At 31.7% G+C, this 22,205-nt stretch overlaps 1 protein-coding gene and 1 long non-coding RNA gene across 2 annotated transcripts in view; both read left to right on the top strand.

Annotated features, from left to right (window-relative positions):
• The window catches only part of LOC148624182 (uncharacterized), a 249,930-nt gene that overhangs the window by 151,809 nt on the left and 75,916 nt on the right, over positions 1-22,205 (top strand). The window lies entirely within an intron of this gene.
• On the top strand, positions 702-20,286 carry LOC148624184 (uncharacterized). The gene is made up of 3 exons (XR_015920166.1): positions 702-929; positions 17,593-17,731; positions 20,094-20,286. It is a non-coding gene; the product is annotated as an uncharacterized LOC148624184 (long non-coding RNA).

Genomic DNA, 22,205 nt, shown 5'->3' with positions numbered 1-22,205 from the left:
CCTGGTTTTGCTGGTATGTTGCTACTCAAAAGTCAAAAGTTAACTATAAAAAATTAAAGACAACTTGTGTTTGCCAATATTCTCAGGTGTCTGTTAAATGTTGATATTAGTTACATAAACAACATTAAATTATTAATAAATATAAATTCTAAAAGATAAAACATGTTTGGCAAAAAGTACAGTTTTCATACATTTTGTACATTTAAAAAAAATATATATGCCAGTGTGAATTATGACATGACCTTTTTTCTCCATATCAAATCGCATTCTTGTACGTTATTTTCCTAACGAACAAATATTTATTCGAATTTTCTTACGTTTTTTCCCTCTGAAATTATTTTGTGGTATTCAGTTCCTTTCTAATTATTTTTGGTAATTAGTTCCTTTTAAATCAAAATTGAAAGTAAGTTTAGCGCATGTGGGCAATGATGACTTCCGCTTCACAATCGACCCGTTGTTAAAAAGACGTTCCCTATTTTAACCGGTAGTAAGAAATAAACATCTTAATAAAGCGGTCCTACTAAGCAAAGAGTGGTAAAGAGCACAAAAGTCTGGTACCGAAATATTGATTTATTTTATTAAATAAAAGTTTCTTTGTATCTATATTGTGTTTATTTTTCTATGTGATCATTGAAAATAATATATCAACTACTATTCTGGATATTTATTCATAGATCGGCATCTAGACATCGTCGCGCGATCAGTTCGCAAAGTCTGGTGATGTGAAGGAGTTAAATGGCTATTTAATTGCATTTAAATAAACAAAACCAATGATGTGTGGTATATAACTTGTTATTATTCAAAGTTATTTTATTAAATTAACGTGTCTTTTTAAATTTAAACATGATTTTTGGGGTATGTATTTCCACCCGTAGACTGTTCAAAATGGCGACTAGATAAATAAACTAATAATGTGACGGTGAGGAAACGTAAGTAATCAGTAAATAGATTCGAATGTCAAAATATCCCATCTATTTTTTGTGGTAAATGATATAGTTGTTCACTTTGTATGTACTAATAAATGCTACCATTGGTAATATGTGTTATAGTATATGTAATATTCAACCATTTCGTAACATCTTGATGAAAAGATGAATGGAATTTCTACACTTTATTTATTAGAAAACAAATATCAAACATGCTAAAACAAACGAAATAATACTTAATGTTTAAAAGGTTTACAAAAAATGGCTAATTTAATTTGTCTGACATATGTCTTTTTTGCTTCTTCGGTTAAATGGACACCGTCTTGAAGAAATGCACTCTCCTTAGGATTTATAAGTCAAGTCCTCTTAATTTCCAAAACATAACTCTGTTACTGTTTCTAAATCTGTCTTGTAGTAATCTGTTGATAGAATTTCTTTTTTCTTTATAAGCATCTGTTGTCACGCCCCTTGGTTTAAAACGTGGGAATAAGCTACCAATTATAACTTCTCAAACCCCGTACTGTTGAATTAATGTCTCTACAAAATTACAAATGAGTCTAAAAACGGTATTTGCTGATGTTGCTGTATTGATATCATTTCTCCCAATTTGAATGAACACTCTAGTGGGTCTGTAAAGCATTACTTGTGTAAACTGGTCATTAGTTTTTCAATTGTGGCTCCACCGACTCCTGCTACATGTAAATTTGTGTTGTCAAAGGTAAGTAAAGGGTGTTCCTGAACTCTCCTGATAAAACTATGGCCAATAATAGCTTAAGACATTTTTCTTCGAATTAATGGTAATATAAGGATAAAGTGAAATTAGATTTCTGATAAACACAGTGGTAGACATCAAACTTTTATACAACCCGTACATATTAACAAAACTCGTATAATTAGGCCATTTGTTTATTTTAGTAAATACTTGTGACTTTGGAATGTTAGCAACCTAGTAAGTAATTAGCATTAAATATGTCATTTAAGGTAAATTGGATTATCTTTAATTAGATTAACTTAATTGAATTACTCACTGATTTAATTAAATTCATTAATTGATAATAATTAACTTTTGATTAAAGGACTGTTATGACAATTGACATTTGGTATGAGTATGAGTTCCTCAACTCAACTTTCCTAAGAAAACAAACATTCTAATAAATACTCTACATTTTTTCACAAACTGTCAGAAAATTATTTCTGCTAAATTATTTTTGCAAATCTAAATTTTTTTTAACTTTGCTTAACTTTGTTGTTATTTATTTTATTTTAATTTAAGTGAATTAATAAAGTATATAAAGTAACAAAATCAGTTTTTTTTTATGTTTTTATTCATTTAAGGAGTTTTATTACTGATTGTATATCTTCCTTCATTCACTGCAGGTACAAGTAACATTGTTAAACTACGATTACACTGAAATATAGGTGAACAGGGTCAGACAAGTGTACAAGTCCATACGAGCAGTCTGTCATTCATGTTCTTCCTTGTTTTAGAAAACACATTTTTCGTTGGGTTGTTAAATTCGTGGTTTGGGCAACCCACGAAATCCACGAAAATTGGATCACCACGAACAATTAGTGTTTCACAGTATATTATTTTCAATAAATACCTTTCTAGAATGCACATGATTATAACTGTGAGCGTCGTCTTTATGTAACTGTGTGGATTTGAAAGACCGCGAGCATTTCTTTCTAATCTGCGCATCTCTGGAGCGAATTTAACCATTTTTAAGATAACTTTTTCGAAGAGTTTTAAATGGAGCTATTGCCCAATACAAACGTTGTCTTTTTAATTGATGGCATTGGTTATACTTTCAGTGACGAAATTATGTCTTTTTGTCGAATTTAAGGAGTTTATGATATAGTAATTATGATATGATACAACATTCAAATACAAAAAGAATCAAGTCTTATACAACATTCAAATTCAAAAAGAACAAGTCTTATCCATTTTAGCATTATATACCTATCCATTGCTTCATCTTTCTGTAGGTATTTTTGTGATGCAAATCATTCTTAGGCAGATATTTGCTGTTTGTATGTCATTGGTACTTATGTTATTCGTGTATTCACTTCGAACGTCTATATTTAAGGCAAAATGATATTTTTACTCTAATAAAACTATTTTACGACAAAAGAAGCATATGCTGAAAATGATTAATATATAAAATGATGAATTAAATGCAACTTTTTTAACAAATAAAATTACTTGATTAATTGCATGTTGAGAACCATGGCCGAAATGGACTATAGCAGAAAAGTACTATGGCCGAGGTAAACGGAAAAAAAGTCACAAATTTGGTAGGGAAAAAAAGTCAGAGGAAAAAGAAAAGTCACAATAAAATAAAGTCACAACAATGTTAGTACTCTGACTTGGTATGATTTACTCGAATCTTTTGCTGTGAACATAGATTTACTTCTGGTATAAAATGTGGGTAAAACACTGATTTATTCTGACATATCTGACATATTTTCTATTAGTGTGGCTGGAACTGGAGGTGCTGGTTGTTACAATAATCCAAAGCATATACAAACAAACATACATACAGATACAATACATGTGATATGATTATATGAGTTTGAAAATTAATAATAAAAGTTGACAGTTAACATATTTCTTTCCAATTAAATAAAGTATGAAAAGGTATACCCATGAAAAAAGGTGAACAGATATGTCATAGATTTAATCAAATTAGAAATAGAAGTATGAAGATGATAATTCAGATTTGAATATAATACTTCTTTTCGTGTATTGTGACATTTTTTCCTGGACTTTTTATCTGTGATTTTTTTTTCTGTGACTTTTTATCCGCGACTGTTTTTCCGTGACTTTTTTCCCCTACATTCATGGCCGAAACGTTCTATTGCCGAGATGACTAGATAGCTTTTTTAGACCAACCCTTTAGGCGGAAACTGATATGGTTGGAATGCTAACAGTGCTGGCATGCACCACTGAATATGTTTTCCGCCTTCAGACTTTAAGTATCTATTTAATACATTAATACAGCATGCGTTGGGTAAGTTTATGGGAGACAGCCGTAATCACCAGCCAATGCCCTACTTTCATTTTGCTCTTTTCTTGGCTTCCACGGCGTTGGCTACTCCGACACTGAGGTTGTCTGGCAAGTTATATTAAGGTAACACAACACAGTCAGATTGGAAAATTTGGTCTCATTTTGTTGAAATAAAGCTGTTTTGAGGCTAGCTGCGAAATCGTAGCTCTTGATCTTTTTTTTTGATTTTGCGATCTAACGTTAAGAAAATACAAAAAAAAATAGTTTTGCAGCTATTTTGAGGCAGTCAGCACAGAAATTTCTAATGTTATGTCATAAAAAAAAAGTGCATATTTTTTAAATCCTTAGTTTGTGGAGGTTTAAGTCATTTATAAGTAATTTAGTGATTATTGTTATAAAATCTACTAGCAATGGTAACATACGGAAAAAAATATATTACTGAGATTTAGTACAAATCGGGTGCCTTTCCAAAACTAACAGTCAAATAGTACGGTTTATAAATTATCAGGCATAAAGACACTACTACAGGATGAAAGCATGCATGGAGTAGGTGGAAAAAAGGTAAAAATAATATGACCCTTTTCGATTCATTCTCTCACAATTTTAGTTTAAAAAGTTCGGGCAAAATAAGGTATTTTGAAAATCAGAAATCTGATGCTGAGGAGAGAACCTAATACGGCAGAGGACTGAAACGTTCCAGATACCATTCTTCATTTAAATTACACCTGTTTACCATAACATATATTACATCTGTCTATGTATAAATGCTTATCTACATTTAAACAATATATCCACCAAATTTCAACTTTTAATTTCAGATTTTACAAAATTTGACAGGGGTAACTTGGTGTGCGAAACAGTGCAACTTAATGTAACTGTATAGTGCATCCTAAGTAAGGGCAGAAACTGGTATGGATTGAATGCTTCAAACTTGTTTAACAGTGCTGGCAAACAAAATTGTAAATATTTTCTGCCTTTGGACTTTTAATACATTTATAGAGCATGTATAGACAATATTCCAAATTGGTAAATTTGAAATTGTTCTGGAATTATACAGCCTGACTGTACAAAAACTGGTAACAGTGTTTCCCAAATGTCGTTGGTCCGATGGTCCTGACAGGTAAAATTGTTGTCAGACCGACAAACGATCTTTTCTGAGACCAAATGTCTGACATGTTCCGTGAACAACAAATGTAAATGGTAAATGTCAATACATCGTCCTCTTATACTATTATAGTAAAAAAATTTGGTCAGACAAAAATTATTTTGGACAGAAACAACCAATCAGCCTGTCTGACCAAATGACAAGCAGATCCTCTGACAATTTGGCTCAGACTGTGTTAGCAAAATAAACATACTCATATAATAAAACTTTCTTCTGAAACACTGTTGGCCTTCCAAAAAAGATCAAAATCAACGAAAATTTTCTGTTTGTGGAAAGTGAGAGTATTCTGTTAAAAATCTATCAACAACAATTTACTTGCTCTTCTTGAGTGACCAAAAATAATCTTTACCGGAAGTGGGGAAAAGTATAATTAACTTTTCTCAGATTCATTTATTGGGTAGGTTTATGGGAGACAGTTATGATCGTCAGTTTATGTCTTCCTTTCATTTTCGCTCTTATCTTGGCATTTTCTATTCCAACAATCCTTGTTGTCTGGTAAGCTATTTTCTGACTTGGTGCCATCTACCATTCAGTTATCGAGAACAATTCCAACCTCTTACCTTAGTCTTAACAAAATAGATTTCTGACTTGTCCAACCAAAACACAAATTTGACCTTTCTCTCCTATCTCAAGCATTCAAAACTTTCAAAATTTGTGTCTGACCAACTGAAATTTTTTCTGACATGTTTGTCAGTCAGACGGTATTTCATAATAACTGATATGATGTAGTAATATGTGTTTGCTAGGGATTTTTTAAAATTTGACGTTCATTTATCAGGTCTCACTAACCACTTCTAATGTTTCCATTACTTTACATGTTAAAAAAGTACTTTTCAAAGTTTCACTGTGAATTCTCAGGACAAATGACATCTTAAAGTTGCATACCATTGCGAAGCTTGGAAAATATTAAGGCTTTCAAAATCATTATGCTAACGGTACGATGATGGTAGAAATTCTTCACAAAATTTACTTGAATAAAAATTTATGAAAATCCACATTTTTATCTTTTCTGCTAACTGACAGCGTGGAGGCAAATTACTCACATTTGAAGTACACATTCTCACTACTTTTAATCAGAATACACACAGAAAATGCACTTACAATGCATAGGTCTAGGTTCAGTGTGTTTTTTGGTACTACATAAGGCGTGGCCATTTGACCCTGAAGTGGTTATTGAGACCTCACTAAGGCAATAAAATGGAGGTGACCAAGCATCCTCCCAAGATGGCATAATTATTTGGATTAAGTGTTTGTTGCTGAAGGCTTTTATCTAGCTGATTTATGCCTCATTAATTTTACATTATTCATGATATTTTGATGCAGAAAATTTAAGATTTTGTAGCTTTAGTCGAGCATTTAAGTCTTCAACCCTTTATCATGAAACACAAGTATTATAAGTGATTTATAAGGGCTTGATCCACTTTCAAACTAACTCTGTGCATAATGCCCTTACCATTATAGGATTAAACAGTTTTTCCATAAATTCTGGAAAGACAGTGTTTAATCCTTGTAATTTAAATCCCAGTCTGTCTGAAATGTATTAATAGTTTTTTAGTCTACTACCGGCTTTAACTGAAGGGGACTTTAGATTTACACTCCGTACTTCTGTCTGTCTGTCAGTCCAGAAAAAAAATGAATATTTCCGCACTTTTTATCTAAACGATAGTGAGCTGATGTTTGGTCCTAGAACTTTGAAAAATTTATTGAAATTTAAGTTTTCGACTCTTTTTTGTAAATGCTTTCAGATATTGGGCTGAATTTTGGCATGTGAATCAACTTTGATGAGTTACAGATCAAGTTTATGTTTCGTTCTCTTCCATCTATTTTTGTTCATGTTATGGACCTTGAATTTACTGAAATTTAAGTTATACACATTTTTTTGTAAACACTTGCAGATATTGAGATGATTTTTGGTATGTGTGTCTACCTTGATGATTTACAGATCAAGTTTACACTTAATTTCGCTTTGCTGATTTTTTCCAAATTAGAATTTGAAACCTAATCTGTCCAATTGTCCATGCTTAAAACTTTGCAAATCTGCATATGTTAAACAGATTTAAACATTTTCTGGTCATTGTCCATATCTTCTGTTCAAAATCAAGGTTATTTTCTCAGATTGTCAATAGTATTTGGGTCAGTGATATTAGCAGCCAGTAGGGGACTATATATTGCTTTGCAATACTCTCAGAATGCTTGGTTTCTTTGAGCCTCCCATTCAGTGAAATTGACACCCAAATTTGATATTGCAAATAGTGGCATAGTTCAACCAGCAACGTGGCGTGGTTGTCAATTTTAATATTTGAAGTTAATAGGGGCTATTGATAACCTCATTTTTTTTTCGAAATTGTTGTTTTGAATATATGATGTAGAAAATGAATGTCCTACACTACATGTATTTCATATCTTGAATCCACTCTATTTTGTCGAAGCGATGGTAGCCATGTTTATTTGCATGTACAATACTTGTATGTACATAGAATCTACACTGTTGCAAAAAATGTCTGGGCTGAGTTCTTAGAAGGTGATCAACCAATCATAATGCACGAATAGACATATGCTAATTAGATTTAAATTATTCAAATTTAAGATAAAAATAGAACTACAAGTTAATTGCCACCTATTTATTGTGCATCTTCTTAGTCCTTGATGATACATGTAGTAAGTTTTAAGTAAGTTAGGAAGTTACTACATGTAAGGAAGTTTTTATCTTTGAGTCTATATGCATGCATATTTCTTTGTTGATTGTTAAAGTAAAATTAATATATATAAACATATATATATATGCTATAACACTAGAAATTCAAAAATTTCCATGCTTTTTCATAGATTACACAATAAACCCTGAGCATTCCAGGTTTATCTCGCTTTGTCAAAAAAGGATTTGGATGAAATTTTTGTGGAAGGTTAGACATCATAATCATGTAGAGTTGAGAGCCCATTTTCGTCACGTAAAACAGTATTTTTGTACATTGACAGAATACACCTTCTTGGAAAATTTTATTTACTGCTGTTTTAATGAAGTTTTCTAATTAATAAACATTAGTCAATAGATAGATTGTTCGGAGATAGTATATACTTGTATTTATAATTATTAGTACATGTCTGCAAAGGTAGACACAGAATAGTATTTCTACTTCACTTGGGGAATTATTTTTTGCCTCCTATTCATGTTGAATATTATGCACTTAATTGACATTATTTACATTACCTTGATTAAAACCTTTGAAATTTAGCACATCGTTCCTAAGGACATGGCGGAGGGCGCTATAGTTGTGTTCGGTTTTTTGTCCCACCCCTTGTGAAAAAAAAGGGGCTAAGGGGGAAATTGGGTGTTATCATAAGAATTGATAGGAAAAGGTTACTCTTGATCCTGTCTTAATGATTCAGATGTCAATGTGTTCTTGAAGTTCTTTTTTTAGAAAAAAAATTAAACAGGGTAGACTTATCTTTAATTGTTTTGATGTTGAAAGGGTACAGAATTGGGCCAAACCCAACTTTTCTTACTTTTGGTCTGATTTTGAAAAAACATTTTCCATTGTGTAAGTCCCTGTATACATGTAGATGCAATCAGATTTCAGACTTCTCTTACAGTTTTAAAGTTATATGGGTGCAAATGGCCTGTCATTTTTTAACACACCAGGCCGAAGATCATCTGTCGTCCGTTGTTGTTGTTAACAATTTTTCAAAACTTCTCTCCCGACACTACTTGACCAATTAGAACCAAACTTGGTATGAATGTTCATTGGAGTATCCTGCATAGAGCTGATGTGAGAATTTTGGATCCATCAAAAACATGGCTGCTGTTACTACAATTACAACATAGGGGTCAGACAATAGTTTTATTTATATCTCTCCGAAACTATTAGGTTTAGCCAAATTCTTTCAATTGCTGAAATGACCCTTATTATAAGGCCTTCAAAAGTTGTCTAGCGACTCCTTGTAAGAGTTATTGCCCTTGAAAGATGAAAAATGACAGTTTTTTTACAGTTTTCAGCCAATATCTTTAAAACTATAATAGATAGGAAGAAACTTTCAATCGCTGAAATGATCCTTATGACAAGTCCTACCAAAGTCTTCTTCAGTCAAAATTTGTGGACAACTCCTTGTTATATTTATTGCTCCTTGGGGCCTCTTGTTTTTTTCTCTTCTTTTTTTTTAATTTTAAACCCATTTTAAGGCCTCCTTCACTTCCCTGACCTATTTCTGCAGGCCTGTCTGATACCTATTCTGGTCTATTGTTAGCCTCACATGTTGTAGTAGAGCCTGGTACGGACTATAATTCCAGACGTGTAAAACTGACTGTAACGTTTATTACAAGAGTAAAAGCGAGCTCTCTGAACATACAACATGTTCAAATATATATACTATTCAATTATATAAGACATACCCATCAATCAATGTGAATCTGGACATAAACACCCCACATGTCCAGTTCACCCGCCGATCCGTGTACAAGCATTCTCTTGACCTCTAGGTACAATTGCATTTCTCCTGACTCGCTCACCACCTGTTACGCTCTGGAATATTATTATTTGTGTACAAGTATTTTTTTTACCTCTAGGTATAATTGCATTTTTTTTGACTAGCCCACCACCTGTCACGCTCCCCGAATTTACAACATGATCATATATATATACCATTCAATTATATAAGACACATCCATCAATCAATGTGAATCTTGACATAAACACTCCATGTGTCCAGTCCACCCGTACATGTTTACCCGTACATGCATATAATTCAATTTATAGTTAACATAGACAATATTAATTCTTAAAGTCATTATACATTCCTCCCTTCCTCAACATTAACAATTTAATCAATAATGTCTAAGTACTGTCCTATCATAATGTGATGCTTGGTATTAAAAATAAGAGTCATTAATTTTATTTTACTTTTCCAAAGTACACACATAAACAGGAATAGAAAGTTACTACTACCTCCTTTCTGCCTGATGACGCTCCTGAATAAGATTTTTTTTTAATACTAGAGAGCTATGTTAATCAGTTTATTTTAACATACAGCTACAATCATCTTGAGTGAAACTTATGATCAAGATTGTTAAAATAATAAGTTACAACCATTTTTGAGTAATTCTGTATCTTGATTTTCATTTTACCTCACCTGGCTCGTAGGTACATGTGAGCTTTTGCCATCACATGGGGTCCATCAACATGTTTTGGAAAAATTTCTCCTGAAACTACTGAGCAGAATTATATGAAACTTTGCACAAATGTTCCTTAGGATATCTTGCACAAAAATTGTGTTTAGACTTTTGATCCATCAAAAAACATTGCCTTCATTACTATTTTGAGACCACAGGGATCTAGTCACCATTTCTGCATATATCTCGAAAACTTAAGGAAATATTTGATAATAAAAGTGTCCTTCTTTCTTCAGCTTGAAGAGCTCTTTAAAGGTCATAGTCAGTCAAAGTTGTCAGACAACTCCTTTTTAGAGTTATTAATATTGGCCTTAAAGGTGAAAAATGACTATTTTAGCAGTTTTCAGCAAGTATCTTGAAAACTATAATAGATAGGAAAAAAACTTTCAATTGATGAAATGAACCCATGATAAGGCTTATAAATAAAAGTTCCCATTGTTTGAAGTTGTCGGATGAGTCCTTGTTAGATTTATTGTCCTTGAAAGGTGAAAATTTCTTGATCATTATGATAAGTCCTACCAAAGTCTTTTTGAGTGAAATTTGTTAAATTTATTGCCCTTGAAAGACAAGCTTTAACCAGGTGAGAGTTACAGGCTCCTGGGAGCCTCTTTTTCATTATTATTTGTTTATATCATAGTCAGGATTCTACAAATCCCTGTACATTATCACATGACAAGGGTTTTAGGGAAAAGTAGATGAAAAATAATGTAAACAAAGAGAACAGATATTGCAATGTACAATGACTAGTATTAATTTTGTAACAATCTGTATAAATTTATCCAATGTTAGTATAACCAAAAAAATTGAAATATCACACATACACACAATCGATTCACACATCATTTTTGAAATCTCAATAGTTTGATAGTATTTGTTTGGCATTTACATTTTTGTATAATGTATGAAAGAATAATGAAATATTACATGTTCAATTGGAATATGGTAAAAAATTGCTGAAAAATGACATTCAGAGAAGCCCAAAATCTCATGATTCATAAGTTTACTATTTTTAATTGCTATCTGATATTCAAAGGATTTATATTGCTCAATTTTGCACTGAACTCCAATAATGTTTGGTAAAGTTTCATTTAATTTACATTTATAAATATACTTTTTTGCAATGAAAAACAACAGATTAAGCAAAAGTGATTCCTTGATATAACCGAAGAGAATGTCAACTTTATTAAGAGTACAATTCACACAAAATAGTTTTAATATTATTATGAAAGCATAGAACTGATGAGTCACTCTATAACTATAAATTAAACGGTCTACTGTTTCCTCGTCAGTTTTACAGAAAGGGCATAACTTGGAATCCTTAAGTTATTTTTATACAAAAACTATTTGACAGAATAGATCTATCTAAACATTTATACTGAAAGTTGTATGGTAGGAATCTTTACATGTTTTTTTTTTCACAATAACAAACTATTCAGACCAATCAACTATTTCAATATCTAAACTTTCTTCCCATTTCAAAATTCTTTGTAAAGATAAATTCATAATCTTATTGATTACATTATTGGGTTTGTGATATTCCATTAATTTCTCTACAAACTTGTCTGTAGCTAATACAATACTATCAAAGTTATACTGACTGTATTTTATTGTGTTTTTGATTTCTTTTGGAATATTTGCAAGAAGACTATAATATCGTAAAACGTTGGCATATCCTGGATTTTGTTGCATTTGGACAAAAGTGTGGAATTCCCTTGAGTGCTTGTCAATGACATCATATAAGCGATGAACACCCTTTAACTCCAAGCAGCATAAAATAACATATCTGATACTGGACAAAAGTTCAATACATCCAACGACAGTAAATCTTCCACATTATTATTAGTGCAAGGCTTTACTCTCTGTAAACAGGCAAAAACATCCCTCCATAAGTTATTTTTTATCTTTGGGACAATGTCTTTTAACTCGTCTTTTTGTAAATAAATCAATGGCTCTCCTTCATAGGGTTTTAACAATTTTAAAAGAATTTTCTGCCAACTACCTTCTATGTTGGAAAGAAATTGCTTTATCCAGCTAAGTTTCAAATATATGGTAAATGATTCTAGAGGAATCATTTGTAGTCCTCCCTGGTTTATTTTACCAATAAGAGTGCTATGTTTTATTTTATCTGGTTAATCATTCCATATGAAGCTATAGAACATCAGGTTTATCTCCCTTACCATTTTTTTCACTAAGGCTGGGTAAAGCAGTTAACAGATGTACTAATTTAGGAAGTGCAAGGGACTTGACAACAGTAATCTTGCCCAATAGTGTCAGTTTTCGATGCTGCCAACTTTTTAATATACCTGCTAATTCCTTTATTTTCTTTGCATAGTTCAGTTCAGTCATACTCTCTGAATCTAGTGAAAAATCAGTTCCAACAAATTGAAATTTGAAAGAGACCAATTCAGGTTTTTATCTGGGCAAAGTTTTAAATTTGAGTACCTCATGCTTCACACCCAAACAGCAAGAGTTTTGGATGTGTTCATCCTTAAACCAGACACATCACTAAAAAGATCAAAACAGTCAAGTGATTCCTTCAGAGAAGTTTCACTTCCATCTAGCATACGTAAAGTGTCATCAGCATATTGACTGATTAGAGACTGTGTTTTTTTCTAAGACCCCACCCCCTAATATGGGAATTTGATTTTATCTTCATAGATAACAATTCTATACCTACATGTATTATAAAAAAGTTTGGAGACAATGGAATGGGTCTCCTTGTCTACAACCTGGTTGTAATTGAAAAAAATCAGACAAATATTCATTGTTTATCACAGCTTGATGCTTCACTATAAAATATTTCAAATCATTTACAAATAGATGGACCAAAATTAAAACCTTTTTGAAGCTTTTTTCCAAAAAATACCATTCAAAAGAATCAAGGGCCTTTCCAAAATCTATCATTAACAACAGTCCTTCTTGATTGTTTTCTTCCAGATAGTGCATTAAGTTATATAAGAGATGTGTATTCCCACCATTGAATAAAACAGTCTTTGTTAATTCCCTTTTATGTGTCAATTATATAATGTGGGGTAATACCCTATAACTGCTGAAGTTATTTTTTATATCGGCATTTAATAAACTTATCTGATGCCAATTATTCATATAATGTCTGTCTTTCCCTTCTTTAGGGATAAAGGTGATGATACTTGGGTATTGAAATTGGGAGAACCTCCCATTGTCATAGCCAAAGTTTAAAGATCTAAATAGTAAAGGACCAATGCCTCTCCAAATAAATTTGTAGAAATCTACTGTGAAACCATCAGAGCCATGACTCTTACCATTATTCATTAGCGTAAGAGCCTGAGCACATTCATTTATTGTAAGACTACCCTCACATAAGTTCTTTTGTTCTTCTGTGAGTTTAACATCATGACTGAAGAAATAATTGTCATCACAACTCAAATTTCTACTCAAATACAGTAGTTTATAAGAGGATTTTTCTTCAAGGAGAATATCTGACTGTTTTGACAAACACCTTCCTTCATTATCAATGAGTTCACACACAGTTTTTTTGACTAAATTTTTCTTTTCAAATTTACAACAGTACTCGGTGCATTTTTCACCATTCTCATGCCTATTGGATCGAAACAAAAGCCCTTCTATTTTTTGTGACCTTGCCTTATCAAGCTCAGACTTTTTATCTTGTAAAGTTTTCAAGGTTTTGCATTTATTGACTTTTCCAAATCTTGAATATCTTTCTCTAATTTTCTCACAGCATCTTTTTCACAATTTAACTTAGAGATGTGTAATCAATTGATGATGATCTTATCTTCATTTTCAAAATTTAAAAAAATAACTGATCATTATGTAACTTCGGCATGTTTGAATATATACTTATCAAATTCAAAATAAGTTAAAATGCCGTTCATATCTGTTTTCACAGAATCTGAGGTGCTTCAATATTACACATGACACATATTAAAACTTCATTGTTCTAAATTAACCAAACTACCTATAAAACAAGAAGCCTAAACAACAAATGCATATACCAAGCAAATCAACTAACCACTTAGCCTTAACCTAAGTTCCTGGAGCACCTAGTTCCCGGGACACCTAGTCTCGGAACACCTAACTTCTGAGACACTTAGTCTTTGAAACACAATGTTTCAAGCAGCCCATAGATAGTTACAAACCACCTGTTCGAGGAACTGCAACCATTCCATAACTAGAAATTACAGTATCGAACAAGCCGGTAATTTGCAACTATCCTGAAAGCTTCTTGAAACTGCTTGCTTGTAAACTACAAGCTTCAAACTTAAACTGGAAATTCCCGAATTTACTATCTTTGTTTTTCCATTCTGGCATCTCTCGATTTTAATAATTTTAATCTTTCTATGTCGAATTTAACCAACAAACTGAACCAATTTTGCTACTACTCAGGGGTTTTTTAACGTCTTTACTACTCTATCGGTCTCGCATGGACAGTAAATTTTGCAAGGAATTGCCGCTTTATGTACCAAAAGCATGTACCTCGCCAAAAACACACAGAAACTGAGAAAGCGTCTAAAACAACTGCAAGTGTGAAGTGATGATTACCAATAATGTTTCCGATTCTAAACCAAACAAATGGATATCTTATTATAAATTTGAGCATTTTAACAATCTGCAAATGATTTGTAATAAGTAAACTACATTTTTGTCACAATTACAAGATAGTACGTGGGCTGAGATATGTATGTATTATCATGTAGCTCAATGTCTCAGCTGTACAATGGTACCAATAAAGTTTCAGTAACACCTAGGGTTTTGCGGTAAAATATTAAAAAAAATATACACCTCTACCCCTCCGAAATATTGCATAAATCAACATATTTTTCAATGTCAAAACCCCTAGAGTAAAGAATGGCTTGTTTGGTATTTTCTGTTTAGTATTATCATAATTGATACTTTTGGGGTTCTTTTGATGAATTTTTGTAGTCAGTTTAAATACTTATTACTTGGGCTCATTAGAAAGCTAAGATAATATATAATTGTATTTGAATGTACAAAAGCTTGTTTGAAGTACGTTATTTGAAAGAAATTGCCAATTATAGGTGAAATTGAAGAAAATATGAAATTCCGAAAATTCCCCTTTTTATGAATAACTCAATATTGTCTCATTGAAACTTAAAAAAAACACACCTGAAATAAAAAGATATTTGAATACATCAATAATTAAAACAATAGTACCCAACATGCCTATTCTACACCGTTTACATGCCAAAAATTAACATTTTAGTTCATATTGAGGCATTTTTTATCAAGGGTAGGGGTGGCAATTTTCCACCTAACTTGACTTGGAAAAGTTCAAATATTTATTACTTAGGCTCATTTTGAAGCTAAGAAACTATTTTAATGTACTGAATCACACAAAAGCTTGTTTAAACTATGGCATTCTGAAAAAAGACAATATTATGTGATATAGAAAAAATTTTGGAATTCTGAAAATTTCCATTTTTCTGATTTTATAGTAATTGTAACCCCTAAAGGAAAATCTAAGCTCCTGAATCGATTAGATATGTTGGGTACATCATTATCCTAATTATGAATGCCTAAAACACCAGTTCTACAATGTCAGTATGCTGTGAATGAGAATTCTGTTTGATACTGAGACCAGTTTTCTAGGTTTTCTATTTTTAACATTTTTAGAAAATTCTTTCTTGAAAATTAGTTTTTTGTGGTTTATTTAAAAAAAAATAAATTATCTATCAAATGATACCAAATTTGAGATGTTTTAGTTGAGTAATTACTTGTAGAGCTGAATTTATGTGACTTTTGACCGAAAAATCGAAAATCCCATGACTACAAAAATTGCCAAAATTCATCAAAAGAACACCAGAAGTATATTTTGTGATAAAACTAAACAAAATACAAAATCAGCCATTTTTTACTGAAGCATTAATACTCTAGGGGTTTTGACATTGAAAAATATGTCAATTCAAACGATTTTTCGGTGGGGTAGGGAGTATATTTTTTTCAAAGCTGTGACATTAGGCTTTACGATAATACTTAAATGTGTTTAATTTGTTCACACATGCTATCCCAGAAAGGCTTAAACGCACAAACAATTGAGTCATAAAAATCTTGTTTTTTTTTACTCATTGGGGTATAAATATAGGCTTATACTGAAAAAAAGAATATTCTTTGGCGACAAATTGATTCAGAAATGGGAGGTATAAAGTTACCTAAAAATCACTGAAGTTGATGGATTTTTATTCTTTACAATGTAATCAGGATCTCCGAAAAGTTGGGAGTTAAACTTTGAATATCCCTTCCCTTTTTTTTTTAACTTGGCTGCAAATTTAAAAAGAATGGCTGAGTGATCTGTTCTGCAACCTGGAAGTATAACAGAATTCTTTAAGAGTGAAAATATATCTTCTGAAACTAGAAAGTAATCAAGTCGACTCTGTTTTATTGGTGAGAATTGAGGCCATGTGTATTTTCTCTCATCTGGGTGACAAGTACTCCATGGATCAACTGTATGTTTCTTGAAAGCATACAATTGAAGTGTTTTTATTTCTTGCCCAGTCAAATACATCAGTTCTCTTATTTAGATAGTAGACCCCTCATATTCATTGACATTATAGTGATACTATTCATAACAATATATGAGGCTTTGGGAAACAATTAAATGTACAAAAGCACTCACACATACTATTAATTCATCCACACATACCAAATATCTACAAGATGGTTTTTTTGTAACATAGTACATTTTGTATGCATTGTGTACCTGTATAGATAAGCAGTTCGGCACAGTTTTTAAAACAATTATTGAATTATAATTATTTCCCTTGATTATAAATGTGGAATAATTTGTCTCCCCAGGATAAAGTTAAATTATGGATTCCAGAGATAATCCACCATCTTAATCATCATAGTAATCATCAACATAATTGTAATTGTTTATAATTAAACAGAAACACAAATATGAAATATACACACACTATGTAGGCTGTGCCACAGGCACTTGGGATCAGAATGTTTTTTTATCTCAAAAATATCATTAAATCATTTTGTTTCCTTTTATGAGTTATTATATGTTTTCTCTGACATGTGGGCATGCTATTTAATGCTGTTAATTACTGCCCAGTTTTCATCTAAAGTCTAATGGGCCATCAAAGTTGTAGGATGACTTCTTTTTTAGAAGGGCAAAAATTGAACCAGGTGAGTGATTCAGGCTCCTGGCTTTTTTTTATTTTGAATCATTAAGTAAACAATTAAAAAAGTGTTGTTAAAATAACTGAGTAATGATTAGAAGGTAAAATGACCAAAATTCATTTTTTTGGTCTACAACTCTAAAATTTTGTGTATGATTTACTCATTAACATGTACAAAATGTTGTAGGTTTGTTTTATTCTGTTTGGCCTGGTGTTAGCTTTGGTCACAGCATATCAGCTGACATGTCCAGACCCATCCCAGAGACGTTTCCGTCAGAAGAACTATACTTCAAGAGGATATCCATATTATGGTTGCCTTTTATATGGTAATAAATACATGGAAAGCTGTTCCTCAAGGAAATACGCAGTTAGAGAAGGCAATAATAAATCCAAAATTCTAAACAACTGATAGTACCACAAGTGTTATCTTTCCTCTTTAAATTAATCCCCTTGACTATGTGACTTTTTAGTAGAAAATATGGACATTTAGGATTTATATCTTCAAACAATATGGACCATTACAGTTCTAGATACTCAGTCACATAAGGCATCATTTGCTTTGTCAATTGTAAATTCATACATTAAATTTGATCAACATGTACTATAACCTTCAAAAAATGATTTTATCGTTGTATATTGACCTAGAGTGTCTCAACAATGTATGGAAATATTTGGAAATGTGTACAAAAGCATTTTTCTTTCTCTATGTGTTTTTGTTTCCTGGCTGGGTGATGTTGGTTGTTGGTCATCGTCTGTAGGAGTTAACTTTTCTTTAAAAAATCTTCTTCTCTAAAACCACTCTGGATTATTTCCAAATTTGTTCAGCAGCATCCTTAGGGTATCTTCTTTAAAGGGAAAATGAACCCTTTTCAATATGTGGGGTATATTGATAGTCTTTGCAGAATACAAGAAGAATCTGAAGTACATTCTCCTATATTGTACTGAATTACTTAATTAGAGAGGATAATTGCTCTAAAGTTATGGTTACAGGCGGCAGCCATCTTTGCTATAAGATAATCTCCCTTACTAAAAAATTACTAGATGGCAGCACTTATTGTGATGTAAATGTGGCACTTAATCTGATGTAGTATTAGGTAAACAACCCTAAAACTGTGAAGAATGTTCAGTTTGTCACAAGTAGAAAATGACGAATGTGTTTGTGAAAATTTATTTTACTTGTAAGTGAAGTTTACATTTCTGTTAAATGGAATATACACAAGATACATTTGTAATAATGGAACAAAAAGGACATATTTCTTATTTTCAGTGTAAGTCATTGACACTGCTGATGTATTATATTCTTTTTCTATACATTACTCAATTTTAGAGACCATTTAATTTTAATTGAAACAAAATCAGAAGTTATTTAAAAAAAAAGATTTTGAAAGACTTTTTTTACAAATTAAAGAAGTCAGTGTTCTTTATTTGAAATTTCATGCAATGCAAGCAAAGAGAAAATTAAACTTTTTTATCAGTTATCTTCTTTTTTCCTATTTTTCTTTTTGTTTATTATTTTCATCCAATTTTTGTCTGATGACCAGCTGTGCTGTCTCAAATTATGATATTGAATTTTTAAAAACTGTTTTCAAGTCTCAGATTTTATTTTTTTACACCTAATGTTAAATTTAAAAAAAAAAAATCAAATTTTGATATTTTTTATAATACAATTGTTTTGAGTTATATTTTCTACTTCATACATATTTTGTTTCTTGACTGACCACATGTTAAGATAAAGTATTACTTGATAAGATTAGTGCCACAGATACGTCATAATCATGATGCATGCTGGGAAAAAATGTCAGTCTCCTGTGTTAATGTTTATCAGTTAATTAAGGCTATTTAGTGAGGCCTTGAAATTAAAGAAACACATTTTATGCATGTTTACATAGATACTATTAAATTAGAGTAAAACTTTTTTGGGGTTCCTATTCCCTTTAAAAATTGTATCTATTATGCAGATCATGCAAGTGAAGTGCCCCAGGTGAACAGTTTGATGGCTGTGGTCATATCAACAGAGCTCTTTATTAGCCAATACATTGAAAACCATAGTAGATAAAAAGTATTTTAATTGATGAAAAAATCTATAACAATAAGGCTTACAGAAGTTTCCATTGGCTTTAAGTTGTATAATGACCTCTTGTTAGAGTTATTTCTCTTGAAAGGATAAAAATGATGTTTTTGCATTTTTAGCCAATGTCTTGAAGACTTTAATAGATAGTAAGAAATTTACATAATTAAGCCTAAAAAAATCTTCATGGTTTGAAGTTGTAGGATGAATCCTTGACTTGTTAAGTTTTTGCGGTTGAAATTTAAAAAAATAATATATGAGCAATTCAGGCTCCTGGGAGCCTCTATTTGTAGTTCATGGTCTGTTGTGATCATGTTGTGTTAGGGCAGATTTCTGCTTTTACTTATTTTAGAAAGGCGTATACTTAAGTTTTTTAAGAAAAAAAAACAGTTTGATGACCAACAATGTGCAGGCACACTAACTAAACAATTTTTATCACTAGCCACCACAACCTCAAAATTTTAGATGTATATAGAGTAACAAATTTGGATTAATACTTAATAGTCAACTTCTCAAGAATGCTGCCTACTATTATATTCTATATCAATTTTAATATTTAGATTTAATACTAAATACTAAATTTTACCTGAAAAAAAAAAAACCTGATTTTGTTTTTTTAGGATACAAGAAGATCAGATTGCCAGGAATAACCAATGGAATTTGTAGCGAGAAGAGATATCAACCCATCGCCTTTTCTAGCAATAAATTTAGTAATTGTATGTATATAAAGTCTACATGTGTGGAGGAAGGTCAGGTATTGGCCTCTGACAGGACAGGGTCACAGGCTAGAACATGTAGATGTGATTTCACAGCAGCATACAGCTATATCATCAAACCAAGGAGTCCCTGTTCATGTGTCCCATCAGAGGAGGACTGTAGCTGTGTGAGGAAATATTGTAAATTCAATGGGAAGTTGTCTGCAGGGATTAAAACAACTTGTTTTCTTTGCTATTGTGCTATTCAGATAAGTTATCTGAATCTTTGTAGTATTTGTAAAACCAAATAACCAAGTACCAAACAGAGACAACGATTTTAAATTTTCTTGTTATGTACGGTGTCTGATGATAAATTTTATCATAATATCTAAGAAACCATTATCGAATATGTTTTAGACAGGGTTTAGAAGCACAACTATAAAATTCTAACATTCTAATGTACATAATGCTGCTGTACACAGCAAGTATCATCAATTTAGAGTCTCATTCCAATTATTTCTGTCCCATGAATTAAATGTGGAATGTTTTAACAATGTTGTTTGCATCCCAAGCATTTCTTGTAATACAAGTTGGTTAAAAATTTAGTTAAAATTTAGTGAAAAAAGAATTTGTTTGAACGATCATTGTTTCGTAGTACACAATTTGTGTCAGAAAATGACTAAGTGGTAATTTTGTGTAGAAATGTACAGAGGATAAAAGTAATTATGATAAGAAAAGATGCAGAGTTATTTAGTAAAAGAAGATATATTCTTTAAGGACCCGTTTATCTTTCAAGGATCATACGAAGAAATGAAATATTCCCTTACCAAATTGCTTCCTTTTTTTGAAACTGAATTTGTCTCGCCTGTGATGAAAGTCGCAGAAGACAAGACTTGGGACAGTGTCCACAAACTTAACATCAAGTCTTCTGACAAGTTCATTTAAACATGAACCCCTCATACTAGGTCAATGATATTTGGTGCACGAATGCATTACAATCACTGCATCACAATACATGCCAATTTTATGTATTTTCCCCCACAGTCATGGTCTGTTGACTTATAAAATTTAATGTTAAAATCTACAGCTACTTATCAGCATGATGAAGGATATGGTGCTAAACTAATTCATTTATTTATTTTTATTTTTATTTACTTTTTTTTCAGATCGCACATGTAATTACCTTTTTAGCTCACCTGCCTTATTGCCGTGTGAGCTATTGCCATCTCTTGGCATCCATCGTCTTCGTTAACAATTTTTCAAAACGCATCTTTTCTGACACTACTTGACCAATTGGAACCAAACTTGGTATGAATTTCCCTTGGGATATCCTACATGGAACTGGTGTGGCGATTTTTGATCCATTGAACAACATGGCCGCTGTTACTTAAAAAAGAACATAGGGGTCAGACAGTAGTTTTTCGCATATATCTCCAAAACATTAGGTTTAGCTAAATTCTGATAAGGTAAAAGTGTTCAGCATTATGAGATCTATCAGTTGTTAATTTTTTTTTAATTTGTTCAGTCATGTTGGGGTTATTGCCCATTTTTTCCGAGGTATTTTGGCTGTTTATTTCTTTCAAAAATCTTTTTTTGACACTACTTTACCATTGAAATCAAACTTTGAATGAATGTTTCATGGGATATCCTGCATAGAACTGATGAAGGGATTTTTGATTTGTGGAAGAACATGGCTGCCATTACTAAAAATAGAACATAGGGGTCAGACAGGGTTACATCCTTTATCTTACGAATATCAAGAACCCTACTGATTTTCAATGTCTGCTGACATGGGACAAAAATATGTCACAGTCACAGGGATGCTCTTTAATGCATTTCCTTGCTTGTAATTTATTTAAGCCAATTATTTTTTTTGTATCTTACAGACTATAAATTTGTTCCAGAAGATAGTTTGATATTGACTGTGTGTAGTGAAGTTTTTATATAACCTTCCATGTTGTGAACTTTTAAGTAAGTAAATTGATCTCAAGTTAAACAATGTTTAAACATTTCTAACCTTTATCTTGTCATTTGTAA

This window comes from Perna viridis, chromosome 2 (assembly GCF_037379345.1).
Source record: "Perna viridis isolate PV_CMFRI_1.1 ecotype Kerala chromosome 2, ASM3737934v1, whole genome shotgun sequence".
NCBI lineage: Eukaryota > Metazoa > Mollusca > Bivalvia > Mytilida > Mytilidae > Perna > Perna viridis.
The sequence above is the reverse complement of the archived record's forward strand: the minus strand, read 5'-3'. Positions and strand labels throughout refer to the sequence as shown.